Source organism: Poromitra crassiceps (assembly GCF_964638095.1).
Source record: "Poromitra crassiceps genome assembly, chromosome: 16".
NCBI lineage: Eukaryota > Metazoa > Chordata > Actinopteri > Beryciformes > Melamphaidae > Poromitra > Poromitra crassiceps.
In genome coordinates this window covers 30,913,239-30,926,322 of record NC_139645.1, presented here as the reverse complement: position 1 = coordinate 30,926,322, position 13,084 = coordinate 30,913,239, and positions in this window count along the sequence as shown.

The following is a 13,084-nucleotide window of genomic DNA, read 5'->3' as shown; positions in this document are numbered from 1 at the left end:
GCCTGGCGCAGTGATAGGCACACAGCACCTCAAAACCACCATGGCAACAACGTTACAAATGACACTTTCTTGTAATTTTGGATTATTATTTGATAGCGTGGTGAGTACACAGCACATGTACATATGATCATTTTCGCTCTTGGAATGTGTATTTTTGGTGACTGAAGGAGAGTATGCTGCTTGTAGTTCTTCTAAGCTCAACTCAACTCAACTCAACTCAAAGTTGATTTATAAAGCACATTTAAAGTTGACCAAAGTGCTGAACAGGCTAATAAAAAGGCAAAACAGTAAATGCAATGCAGCACATAAAACATACCATAGTATACAACACAATACCACAATATACAACACAATACCACAATATACAACACAATACCACAACATACAACACAATACAAAGGATTATAAGAGTTTTCGGGAGTCCAGCTCACCCTGAGTTGAAAGCCAGGGAGAAAAAGTGAGTCTTCAAAGAAGGTCTGAGCAGATCTGATGTGCCAGGGCAGCTATTCCAGAGCCTAGGAGCAGCCGCCCCAAAGGCTCGGTCGCCTCTGGTCTTCAGCCTAGTCTTTGGTACAACCAGCAGCAGCTGATTGGTTGATCTCAGTGCTGGGGCAGGAGCATGAAAGTGCAGGAGGTCACTAGCAGGATATGGCAAATAGTCTAATCTCCCAGAATGTTGGTGTTCCTTTAAAGGGATAGGGCAACATTTTGAGAGTTTAGGCCATTTGCCATATTGGCAATATTAAAACTAGAATGTACATGGCTTTATTTTCAAATCTGCATGCAGTACAAACTGGGGTAGAGCCCTCACTACTTAGCTTAGCGGTACAATGGCAGTCTATGATACTTTTGCCTCCTCCCATTCAGTCGCCCAAAATACACAATCCATAAGCGCCAGAAACACTCACATGTACATGTTGTGACTCCTGTACTCACCACGCGATGAAATAATAATACAAAGTTACGTGAAACGCTCATTTTCGTAGTAAATCCACACACTGAGAACTAAACAAAGAGTAACCGAACTAACAGAGTATAACCAAAGTTACTTCTTCATTTGCCATGTGGCGCATGTGCTGTGTGCAGTGCTCCTGCCCTGTACTGATGACGTTTGCACTGTACACTGTACATACCAAAGACTATAAAAATGAGACCCATTGCCTCCCTGCTTGGCACTCAGCATCAAAGGGTTGGAATTGGGGGGTTAGATCACCATATGATTACCGAGCGCGGCGCTGCTGCTGCTCACCGCTCCCCCAGGGGATGGGTCAAATGCGGAGAACATATTTTGCACACTCAGGTGTGTGACAATCAGTGGGACTTTACCTTTACCTTTACACAGATTGAAAATAAAGCCATGTACATTCTAGTTTTGATAATTTGCAATATGGCAAATGGCCGTAACTCTCAAAATGTTGGTGTATCCCTTTAAGACAGAGGTGTTGGTGTATCCCTTTAAGACAGAGGTGTTGGTGTATCCCTTTAAGACAGAGGTGTCCAACTTATTTTAGTCCACTGGCCACATGGGACCCAATTTGGTCTCAAGTGGGCCAGATAGACAAAGAAAATCAAAATGCATAATAATCTATAAATAGCATCTCAAAATGTCCCTGAGTCTTTTAATGTAAAGATTAGGCCTACAGGTTCATTCATCAATATTAGGTGTCGGCCAAGCTTGAAAATGTAGAGTGGACTTCTCAATGCAATTTCACACTGCAAAGTCATTCTGTCGGCCGGATTGGACCATTTGGCGGGCCGGTTCTGGCCCCCCAGGCCATATGTTTGACACCCCTGCTTTAAGGCATGACGGCTACTGGTCTGATGTCATTCTCTTATGTGCTGTGAGGGCCTTATAATTATTTTGTTGTATAATATATATTTAGTAAAAAAAAAAAAAATTTGTATTTTTTATCACTTATTTGTAGCAGTGGGTTAAATGTGTTTTTTTTCTCACCAGGATCATGTGATGATCATGTGACCAGAGGGTACTGTGTAATAGAGCACCGCACGAATGAGTCCGGAAGTATACTTCCGGGTTCGTCAGGGGAAAAGTGAATGGGGTTTTAGAATGGGGATTTCACCTAAATGCATAAAATAAGGTCTGTGGTTGACTAAAGTTTATGGGAGTGTGAATTTGGGTTCAGCAGGATAATCTTCACAAACGTTAATAACTTTTATGACTTTTGGAAAGTAAATGCATTTTTTTTACGTGATTTTCAGAAAACGCTTCAAAAGGCATAAAAGTGTATAACATTTGTGAAGATTATCCTACTGAACCCAAATTCGGGCTCCCATAAACCTTTGTTAACCACAGACCTTATTTGAATCCCCATTCTAAAACCCCATAGAACCAGCTCAGTGGCCTTGTGGTCTGAGTGTCCGCCCTGAGACTGGGAGGTCGTGAGTTCAATCCCCGGCCGAGTCATACCAAAGACTATAAAAATGGGACCCATTTGCCTCCCTGCTTTGCACTCAGCATCAAAGGGTTGGAATTGGGGGATTAGATCACCATATGATTCCCGAGCGCGGTGCATGCTGCCGCTCACCGCTCCCCCAGGGGATGGGTCAAATGCGGAGAACAAATTTCACACATTGTGTGACAATCAGTGGGACTTCACCTTTACCTTTACTTACCCATAGACTTTTCCACTGAGGAACCAAAATGGCAGCGATTTCTGGTTAAGCCTACAAAAATACGCCATCCCTGCGGTACTCTATTAAAGATGGCTCCTTGTATATATTTTTTTGATGTCTGTAGAAGAGCAGCGGCTTGAGACGTCACATGTGGGATGTTTAATAAAATGAACCAAAGGGAGTGACAGTGTGCATTATTTTACAGATTGTGTGTGTGTGTGTGTGTGTGTGTGTCTGTGTGTGCGTGTGTGTGTAGGGGGTATCATAGCATAACGTTGCTGTTTATTTTGCCTGGCGTTAATCTACAGCTCATCTGTGTTCACATCTCTCTTCAGGGTGACAGCGCATTGCTCACAGTTTAGTGACATAGCATTTAGCATTCACGTGACACTTTAGGCTAATATATCGGATCGGATTGTACTTTTCTTCCCCTCCGATATCCGATCCAGTGCTTTTGGCCAGATCGGCTCCGATACCGATACTAAGTATCGGATCGGCCCATCGATCCCTATTCATAACTCCTATAACCTCAGTTACAACACTTGGCTACATTTTAAGCTACCAACTGTGCGGACTGAGGCTGGAACATATTTTACTTTGGTCTTTGGTCTCTGAACGACCTGCAGACTTGTCTGAAATTAGTCTCCCTCATGTCTTTGTCCAGTTTTAAACAAAACATCTGAAATCCTTCCCTCAAGCTGCTCTTGTCACAATGCATAACTTATTTTGTCATGTTCTTTCTTTCTTCTGTATTTTGTTGTGTTCTTGTGACTATTGTGAAATGACAGTTTTTGCTTTGTGACTGTGGTTGTTGCGGCTTGACAGTTGTTTGGAACAACACCTTTGGTACTCCGTTGCGTGTCATCCCTTCTGCCACTTGAGATTTGCAGACGGTCTTCATTGCAATTTCAGAATATACAGTTCTTACATGCCAACGTTGCTGCCTTCTTGGCCAGGTCAGAGAGATTTTATATATAAATAGTTTTTTTATCTGGTTAAATAAAGGTTAAATAAATAAATAAAATAAGCTTAATCAAAGAGTAAAGTTTTAAGTCTACTCTTAAATGTGGAGACTGAGGGTGTCTGCCTCCGGGACCGAGACTATCGATGGGAGTTTCTTCTTTGTGACTGTGGTTTTACTTCGTTTCGAACTCGAGCTCTCACTCTAGTGCCATATTCGCTGCGTACGCAGCCCACTGGAAGACTGTTATTTTTGCTCAAAAAATGACCTTTATTTATAAAACCGACCACCCACCAGTAGGTGGCGTGGTGCCCCCTGGGGCTGAGGCGGCCACCCACCTCACCCACGTGACTACGTCACGCCCGCTCAGCCCTGGGATAGCCACTCATTCGTTCTTCCAGCCGCGCTGAGGACGTGTTATTCAGAAGCTCTGTGTTAGCTCAAGTTTGCGCTCTTAAAAGCTAGGCTAATTCCGTCTTATTGCCCACCTCGAGAGGATTGTGTGGACGAGATTCTTCAGGCTTCGGGGACCCGATCCTGTTCTCTTCACCAGCGGCGTCGGAACAAGTTCATCTAAAGCTAAGAGTGTCTTTGCTTTTGCAGTTAACACCTGTATAGCGTGCTCCGTCTACCCCGGCTGGGGTGACGATAGAGATAGGCTTGGGAGCTAACTAAGAAAGTCCGCTCTCAAAGTGTGAAAGCTAGCTTGCATACGTGCGAATAGCGTATCACTGTTTTAGCACAGAACAATAGGCTAACATAGCAAGCTGCGTCCCCGGACGGGGTAACGCACCCAGTTGTTGAGTAGATAGCTAGCTTGCACCCGTGCAGTTAGTATCTTGTGTGCTAGCACATTAGGCGCAGGCTACCTCCATGTAGAGCACACACGTTCACTCCGGCTGGAGTAACGTTAAGAGAGAGTAGTAGCTAAAGAGCCGTGCTCTCCAGCTTAGCTAGATAGCTAGCTCGCACCTGTGCGGCTAGCATCTGACGTTGCGTAGCACTTCGGCTACCTTTACCGTTGCAGGCTTAGCTTACGCGGTACAACCCCCGCTAATTCCTGGTACAGCCTGCGGGTGCTTGCTGCAAGTTAGCTTGGCGTAACTCGTGCAATGAACCAGGCGGCTGCCAAGAGAAAGGGGGGGACAGCCAGGTGCTGTGATAGCTGTGATGCTACGCTGGCCGGTTTCGATCGGCATGATGACTGTGTGTTCTGCCTGGGGCATGAGCACGCAGCTCAGGCGCTGCTGAAGGCTAGCTTCTGCAGCATCTGTGACACCTTCAACCTGGGCGAGTTACGAGCAAGAGCTGCACTCTTTGTCGAAGAGGACTTGCCGCCCAGCGGCGTGCCCCCCGAGGGAGGTGCATCCGCGGGGTCCGACCGGGGTCCGACCCGGTCGGAGGTGAGGCACCCGCTGCTCAGGGTCTCCCGGACCAGTCCGAGCAGCAGGGTCTGAGTTGGGGTGACGAGCCCATGCATCCCATGTTGGAGCAGGGTGAACTCTTCCCCTACGACCCCCTGGTCGACCCCCCCCAGGAGGACACCCCCCAAGGGGAGATGTCCGGCGGAGAGGATTGGGACCGTGCTACCACCATCACCACTGCGGTAGAGGCCCGCTCAGAGATGAGCAGCAACGAGCCCTACCAGAAGCAGTTTCAGGGGGTGATGTCGAGGGCCACAGCGAAGCTAGGCATCGCCTGGGCTGAACCACCCCAGCCCCCCGCATCAGTGCTACAGGGGTGCTACTTCCAGGCACGCCAGGCACCCCGCCCGAAACGCCGAATGCCAATCTGCGTAGACGTGATTCGTGCGGTGCAGGCGGGATGGGATAAGCCTCAGGAGGCCAAGCCGCTGTGTGCTGGCATGGTTCCGTGGTCGGCGGTCGAGGGTGAGGAGAAGCTCACGTTCTCCGCGATGCCCCCCCTCGAGGAGATGGTGGCCAGACACCTGGCCTCCAACGTCAATAAACCCACGTTGCCCTCCAAGGCGTGCCAGCTGACGGCCAAACTGGCCGAAAAAGCGTACTTGGCGACGGTGCAGTCCGCGTGCCAACAACTAACAACCTGGCCATCCTGCAGGGTTACCAGGCTGTGCTCCTGCGGGAGATGCAGGGTGACCCCGCCCCGAGCTGTTTACAGAGCTCAGGATGGCCACCGACTACGCCTTGCGCATGGTCGACTGCCTGGTGCAGAACAGCGGGAAGGTCATGGCCTTCTCCGTTCTGACTCACCATCACCTGTGGCTGAACCTCACTCAGCTCCCTGAGCAGGAGAAGAGGAGGCTACTGGGGGTGAAGATCTCTCCGGAGGGCCTATTCGGTCCTTCCGTGGAGGATTTGGCCCAGCGGTTGGAGAGGCAGCAGCGACACTCCGATGCGGTCAGATCCCTCCTGCCTCGGCGGCAACGAGGGGAAGACCGTCGGTTGCAGGTGGCAGCGCGCGCGCCGAGTCGCCCTCCGGGGCCTCTGGCGCCGTGAGCCACCCCACGCCCGCGGGTGCGAGCTCCACAGGCTTGTGCGCCTTCAGTGGCGGCACCCCACCCGGCCACAGTGGGCCCATCCTGGGTCCCACAGCAGGCCAGGATACGCGGCCCCCGCCCCCAGCAGGGACGAGGGGGTGCACGGGCCGCGGGTGACCTGACCCGCTCTTAGTCATCTCTTAGACCCCATGGTTACGGCGCACCCTCCAGAAGGGATACGCTCTACAGTTTGCCAGGCCCCCACCCACGTTCGACGGGATCCCCGATTCGGCCGTGGAGGGGGGGTCCATGGACATACTCCACAAGGAGGTTATGTCGCTCCTCGCCAAAGGGGTGATTCGCTCGGTTCCCAAGGCAGAGGTGCGCTCGGGTTTCTACCACAGGTACTTTGTCGCGCCCAAGAAGGACGGCTCCATGCGTCCAATTTTGGACCTTCGGCGTCTCAACAAGACGCTGAGGAAGTTCCCGTTCCGAATGCTCTCTTTTCCCTGCCTGTTCAACGCGTTTAGACCAGGGGATTTCTTTACTTCCGTGGATCTGAAAGATGCGTTCTTCCATGTCCACGTGGTCCAGAGACACAGGAAATACCTGAGGTTCTCCTTCCTGGGGAAGGCTTACGAGTTCTGTCTCTTACCATTCGGCATCTCTTTGAGCCCGCAAACCTTTACGGTGTGCGTGGAGACAGCCTTGGCTCCCCTCCGCGCGAGGGGGATCCACGTCTTCCTCTATCTCGACGACGCTCTCATAGTGGCCAACTCGAGGGTCTGTGCCATGAAACATACCAAGGTGGTGACCGATCACCTGCAGACCTTAGGGTTTTTGGTGAACTGGCAGAAGAGTTGCCTCGTCCCAGCACAGGTGGCGACCTTCCTGGGGCTCGAGCTAGACTCCCGGGCCATGCGGGCCCACCTTTCGCCAGAGCGACAGGCTCGCACGGTGCGGACAGCAAAGACGCTAGGTCTGTGTCCCTCGGTGTCAGTGCATCAGTGCACAGTCATGTTGGGCCTGATGGCCTCAGCAGTGCATGTGCTCCCACTGGGGAGACTACACATGCGCCCGTTCCAAATCTGGTTTCTCGCCTGGACCCGGCCAGGGACCGTCATCGCAGGCTTCCTCTGACATGTCCGGCCCGGCGGGCGCTGACCATATGGGCGGACCCCCGTTACCTCTCGAGAGGCACTCGGTTGGGCCCTGTCCCGCTCAGGTTGGTGATTCACACCGACGCCTCCCTCTGGGGTTGGGGTGCGGTTTGCGGGCGTTTTTCGGCAAACGGCCGGTGGGAGGCTCAGGAGCTTCGCCACATGAACGTGCTAGAGCTGGAGGCGATTCGCCTGGCTCTACTTCACTTCCAGTGGCTCATACATGGACGCCATGTTCTGATTCGCTCGGACAATATGGTGGCGATCGCCCACCTGAACAAACAGGGCGGTGTGCGGTTGGAGGCGCTGAACCAGTTAGCGGCGGAGATTCACCTGTGGGCGTATCCCCGTCTCCTTTCAGTGTCAGCGGTTCATCTGCCGGGCCGGCTGAATTTCGGGGCCGACCTGCTGTCTCGGGGCAATCCCCGTTAAACAGAGTGGTGCCTCCACCCTCAGGTGGTGGAACAGATTTGGGCCAGGTTCGGCCGCGCCCGCGTCGATCTCTTCACATCGCGCCACGGGAGGGCCACGGGAGGGCCTCTATGTGTTTCCCCCGATCCCCCTGATCCGTCAGGTGTTGTACAGGGTGAGGGAACAGCGCCTTCGGCTCATTCTAGTCGCCCCCTTTTGGCCCAAGCAGATATGGTTTGCGGACCTGATCTCCTTGGCGCAAGGTCCGCCCTGGGCGCTGCCGGTACGGGCGGATCTTCTATCCCATGCAGAAGGGGAGGTGTTCCACCCCTCCCCAAGCAGGTGGAAGCTAGCAGTCTGGCTCCTGAACGGGACCATTTGCTAGCCCAGGGCTTGCCCGATAATGTGGTGTGCACTATTCAGAGTGCTAGGGCTGCTTCGACCTGCTCTCAGTACACGTACAAGTGGCGGGTCTTTTCGCGTTGGTGCACGGATAAGGGCGTGGATCCAGTGAACTGCAGTGTGCGACCAGTTCTCTGTTTCCTTCAGAGCCTGCTTGACGAGGGCCAGTCCCCGCAGTCGCTTAAGGTGTACGTAGCCGCAATTTCTGCTTGCCACATGGGAATTGAAGGGAGCCCCGTGGGGGCGTGCCCTTTGGTCTCACGCTTTATGAAATGGGACTTGGTTACGGTGCTGGACGGGCTCACCGTTTGAGCCCTTGGACTCCGCCGATCTGAAATTTCTGTCTTTGAAGACCGCGCTGCTGCAGGCCTTGTCATCAGGAAAGAGAGTTGGTGACCTGATTGCCCTCTCGGTGCAGCAGGCCTGTATGGTTTTTGGGGATGATGGGCACAGGGTTACGTTGCGACCTAACCCGACTTATCAACCTAAGAATATTAATGCCAGCTTTAGGTCTAAGGTTCATAGACTTGCCAGCATTCTGTCCCCCGCCGTTCAGTTCGGGCGAGGAGAGGCGCTTGCACATGCTGTGCCCCGTAAGGGCGCTCTGGGCCTATGTGGCCAGGACACGTTCATTACGCACTACAAACCAGTTGTTGGTCTGTTTTGGGCAGAAGGCCCAGGGTGGGCCCCTTTCCAAGGATCGCTTATCACACTGGATAGTGGAGGCGATTGCTTTGGCATACTCTGCCATGGGTTAGGTACCCCCGGAGGGTATCAAGGCGCATTCTACGCGAGGCGTTGCGACATCTTCTGCGTTGTTGCGTGGTGTAGCGGTGGAGGACATGTGCGCTGCGGCCTCATGGTCCTCTCATCACACGTTTGTTAGGTACTACAGCCTCGACGTGTCCGGTTCGCGTTTCGCGCATGCGGTACTGTCAGTGGCAAGAAAGTAGTATCGTTGCCGCTCCAAATGCCACACGGTTGGGCATGAACGTTCGCCATGTGGCCGTGGTTCACCGATGCCTCTTGGGTCGCTCTGAGGGGTGCTCCCGGCAGCAAGGGCGGTTGAATTTCACAATGCATAACTTATTTTGTCATGTTCTTTCTTTCTTCTGTATTTTGTTGTGTTCTTGTGACTATTGTGAAATGACAGTTTTTGCTTTGTGACTGTGGTTGTTGCGGCTTGACAGTTGTTTGGAACAACACCTTTGGTACTCCGTTGCGTGTCATCCCTTCTGCCACTTGAGATTTGCAGACGGTCTTCATTGCAATTTCAGAATATACAGTTCTTACATGCCAACGTTGCTGCCTTCTTGGCCAGGTCAGAGAGATTTTATATATAAATAGTTTTTTTATCTGGTTAAATAAAGGTTAAATAAATAAATAAAATAAGCTTAATCAAAGAGTAAAGTTTTAAGTCTACTCTTAAATGTGGAGACTGAGGGTGTCTGCCTCCGGGACCGAGACTATCGATGGGAGTTTCTTCTTTGTGACTGTGGTTTTACTTCGTTTCGAACTCGAGCTCTCACTCTAGTGCCATATTCGCTGCGTACGCAGCCCACTGGAAGACTGTTATTTTTGCTCAAAAAATGACCTTTATTTATAAAACCGACCACCCACCAGTAGGTGGCGTGGTGCCCCCTGGGGCTGAGGCGGCCACCCACCTCACCCATGTGACTACGTCACGCCCGCTCAGCCCTGGGATAGCCACTCATTCGTTCTTCCAGCCGCGCTGAGGACGTGTTATTCAGAAGCTCTGTGTTAGCTCAAGTTTGCGCTCTTAAAAGCTAGGCTAATTCCGTCTTATTGCCCACCTCGAGAGGATTGTGTGGACGAGATTCTTCAGGCTTCGGGGACCCGATCCTGTTCTCTTCACCAGCGGCGTCGGAACAAGTTCATCTAAAGCTAAGAGTGTCTTTGCTTTTGCAGTTAACACCTGTATAGCGTGCTCCGTCTACCCCGGCTGGGGTGACGATAGAGATAGGCTTGGGAGCTAACTAAGAAAGTCTGCTCTCAAAGTGTGAAAGCTAGCTTGCATACGTGCGAATAGCGTATCACTGTTTTAGCACAGAACAATAGGCTAACATAGCAAGCTGCGTCCCCGGACGGGGTAACGCACCCAGTTGTTGAGTAGATAGCTAGCTTGCACCCGTGCAGTTAGTATCTTGTGTGCTAGCACATTAGGCGCAGGCTACCTCCATGTAGAGCACACACGTTCACTCCGGCTGGAGTAACGTTAAGAGAGAGTAGTAGCTAAAGAGCTACCCCCGAGCTACCCCCGAGGGAGGTGCATCCGCGGGGTCCGACCGGGGTCCGACCCGGTCGGAGGTGAGGCACCCGCTGCTCAGGGTCTCCCGGACCAGTCCGAGCAGCAGGGTCTGAGTTGGGGTGACGAGCCCATGCATCCCATGTTGGAGCAGGGTGAACTCTTCCCCTACGACCCCCTGGTCGACCCCCCCCAGGAGGACACCCCCCAAGGGGAGATGTCCGGCGGAGAGGATTGGGACCGTGCTACCACCATCACCACTGCGGTAGAGGCCCGCTCAGAGATGAGCAGCAACGAGCCCTACCAGAAGCAGTTTCAGGGGGTGATGTCGAGGGCCACAGCGAAGCTAGGCATCGCCTGGGCTGAACCACCCCAGCCCCCCGCATCAGTGCTACAGGGGTGCTACTTCCAGGCACGCCAGGCACCCCGCCCGAAACGCCGAATGCCAATCTGCGTAGACGTGATTCGTGCGGTGCAGGCGGGATGGGATAAGCCTCAGGAGGCCAAGCCGCTGTGTGCTGGCATGGTTCCGTGGTCGGCGGTCGAGGGTGAGGAGAAGCTCATGTTCTCCGCGATGCCCCCCCTCGAGGAGATGGTGGCCAGACACCTGGCCTCCAACGTCAATAAACCCACGTTGCCCTCCAAGGCGTGCCAGCTGACGGCCAAACTGGCCGAAAAAGCGTACTTCGCGACGGTGCAGTCCGCGTGCCAACAACTAACAACCTGGCCATCCTGCAGGGTTACCAGGCTGTGCTCCTGCGGGAGATGCAGGGTGACCCCGCCCCCGAGCTGTTTACAGAGCTCAGGATGGCCACCGACTACGCCTTGCGCATGGTCGACTGCCTGGTGCAGAACAGCGGGAAGGTCATGGCCTTCTCCGTTCTGACTCACCATCACCTGTGGCTGAACCTCACTCAGCTCCCTGAGCAGGAGAAGAGGAGGCTACTGGGGGTGAAGATCTCTCCGGAGGGCCTATTCGGTCCTTCCGTGGAGGATTTGGCCCAGCGGTTGGAGAGGCAGCAGCGACACTCCGATGCGGTCAGATCCCTCCTGCCTCGGCGGCAACGAGGGGAAGACCGTCGGTTGCAGGTGGCAGCGCGCGCGCCGAGTCGCCCTCCGGGGCCTCTGGCGCCGTGAGCCACCCCACGCCCGCGGGTGCGAGCTCCACAGGCTTGTGCGCCTTCAGTGGCGGCACCCCACCCGGCCACAGTGGGCCCATCCTGGGTCCCACAGCAGGCCAGGATACGCGGCCCCCGCCCCCAGCAGGGACGAGGGGGTGCACGGGCCGCGGGTGACCTGACCCGCTCTTAGTCATCTCTTAGACCCCATGGTTACGGCGCACCCTCCAGAAGGGATACGCTCTACAGTTTGCCAGGCCCCCACCCACGTTCGACGGGATCCCCGATTCGGCCGTGGAGGGGGGGTCCATGGACATACTCCACAAGGAGGTTATGTCGCTCCTCGCCAAAGGGGTGATTCGCTCGGTTCCCAAGGCAGAGGTGCGCTCGGGTTTCTACCACAGGTACTTTGTCGCGCCCAAGAAGGACGGCTCCATGCGTCCAATTTTGGACCTTCGGCGTCTCAACAAGACGCTGAGGAAGTTCCCGTTCCGAATGCTCTCTTTTCCCTGCCTGTTCAACGCGTTTAGACCAGGGGATTTCTTTACTTCCGTGGATCTGAAAGATGCGTTCTTCCATGTCCACGTGGTCCAGAGACACAGGAAATACCTGAGGTTCTCCTTCCTGGGGAAGGCTTACGAGTTCTGTCTCTTACCATTCGGCATCTCTTTGAGCCCGCAAACCTTTACGGTGTGCGTGGAGACAGCCTTGGCTCCCCTCCGCGCGAGGGGGATCCACGTCTTCCTCTATCTCGACGACGCTCTCATAGTGGCCAACTCGAGGGTCTGTGCCATGAAACATACCAAGGTGGTGACCGATCACCTGCAGACCTTAGGGTTTTTGGTGAACTGGCAGAAGAGTTGCCTCGTCCCAGCACAGGTGGCGACCTTCCTGGGGCTCGAGCTAGACTCCCGGGCCATGCGGGCCCACCTTTCGCCAGAGCGACAGGCTCGCACGGTGCGGACAGCAAAGACGCTAGGTCTGTGTCCCTCGGTGTCAGTGCATCAGTGCACAGTCATGTTGGGCCTGATGGCCTCAGCAGTGCATGTGCTCCCACTGGGGAGACTACACATGCGCCCGTTCCAAATCTGGTTTCTCGCCTGGACCCGGCCAGGGACCGTCATCGCAGGCTTCCTCTGACATGTCCGGCCCGGCGGGCGCTGACCATATGGGCGGACCCCCGTTACCTCTCGAGAGGCACTCGGTTGGGCCCTGTCCCGCTCAGGTTGGTGATTCACACCGACGCCTCCCTCTGGGGTTGGGGTGCGGTTTGCGGGCGTTTTTCGGCAAACGGCCGGTGGGAGGCTCAGGAGCTTCGCCACATGAACGTGCTAGAGCTGGAGGCGATTCGCCTGGCTCTACTTCACTTCCAGTGGCTCATACATGGACGCCATGTTCTGATTCGCTCGGACAATATGGTGGCGATCGCCCACCTGAACAAACAGGGCGGTGTGCGGTTGGAGGCGCTGAACCAGTTAGCGGCGGAGATTCACCTGTGGGCGTATCCCCGTCTCCTTTCAGTGTCAGCGGTTCATCTGCCGGGCCGGCTGAATTTCGGGGCCGACCTGCTGTCTCGGGGCAATCCCCGTTAAACAGAGTGGTGCCTCCACCCTCAGGTGGTGGAACAGATTTGGGCCAGGTTCGGCCGCGCCCGCGTCGATCTCTTCACATCGC